The following is a 1,406-nucleotide window of genomic DNA, read 5'->3' on the forward strand; positions in this document are numbered from 1 at the left end:
CTTTCGTGCTCTCCAAACTTCCCGCGTGCATCTATAACTCGATATACGCACGCTAAGCATGAACAAATTCTTAAATTTTCAGTCCCTTTTGTATACCCAATGACCCATATGAATGCCCAAAAGTGGTTGTCCCTAATGATTTTCAAGATAATGTTCGTATTTTCGCGCTAATGAATGTATCTTCGCGCTGTTGGTCGCCGTTTCACGCAAATGAATGCGTATGTTCTCGTAATGAACAGCAAAAGGTGTAATGAGGCTCCCTTCCGTTGTGCGGCAATTTGCATTTCAGTGATTTACCGACGCCTTCTGCAAAAGCTCTTACCAAGTGAATTATTAGAGGTTTTCTTTTTTCTAATTGCCTTATGCTCATTATCAGCCTTTGACGATCGCGTTTGCAATGAAACCACGCAAAAAAACAAAAACGATCATCTTTGAATTACATGGGGGGGCGAGGTTGTTGCTAAACTGTCAGGAATGTCCACTAACTGAATTATGTTGTTATTCCTGTTTGTTACGGCTGAGAAAACACAAAGGTTGGCTAGCAAGTTATCATTCTTTTGCTACCTGAATATTGAAATTGAAAGAAAAAAGGAAGAAAAACTTGATAGCCTACTAACTTTGGCCCTTATCAACCTCGAGTTTCACACTCACTCACTAAAAAGTCATGGTGTGTCAAAATTAGCCGGCGGTAGTGAACTAATATCACCCGCCGGGTGAAAATGTACTGTTGGTTTTCACATGACGTCACTAAAATTCAAACTAAAAAACTGTCGATCCTACCGAGAGTTTACTTTCACGACTTTCACGATGCATTAGAGCAGCTGAAAACTAATTTTCAAACAAATTTTCGCTTCAAAAGGGTTCTTGGTTTTGTGATCGATAGAGTAAGTTTTTGCGTGACGCGGCATTTACATGACGGCTAAGAGAGCTGTCATGCACGTTAAAAAAGTGACTTATTTCTGGAAATTTTGCTATCTAAACAGTTCATGTATTAGAAAAAGAATTACTTTAATGTTTATGAGTTTCTCGAAGAATAAATTCACGTTTTTGTAGCAAAACTCGGTAACAGATGTTTCTGTTGGTTTCCGTCCGCCATGTTGAAGCTCGTACAGGCGAGCACCAGCATCGTGTCTCCATACAAATCTCTATGAGTTTGGGTAAAACATTTCCTCGGATATCTCGTATACGAAATATTCCTCTGACCTGAATCTTGGCGAGGGTCTTTGTATATGTACCTCCTTTCATTTCTTAGATTCTGGACTTTATCTCTTGAAACGTTTTGATTTTTATTTTGATCTATTTTGAATGGCGTGACACTGAAAACCAGCAATAAGGATCTAAACAAAAGAAAAGCATAAAGGCTCTTCGACTCAGCGGTGACGGGTTGAACGTTGAAGTGGAGTTAT

Source organism: Porites lutea, chromosome 5 (assembly GCF_958299795.1).
Source record: "Porites lutea chromosome 5, jaPorLute2.1, whole genome shotgun sequence".
Classification (NCBI taxonomy): Eukaryota; Metazoa; Cnidaria; class Anthozoa; order Scleractinia; family Poritidae; genus Porites; species Porites lutea.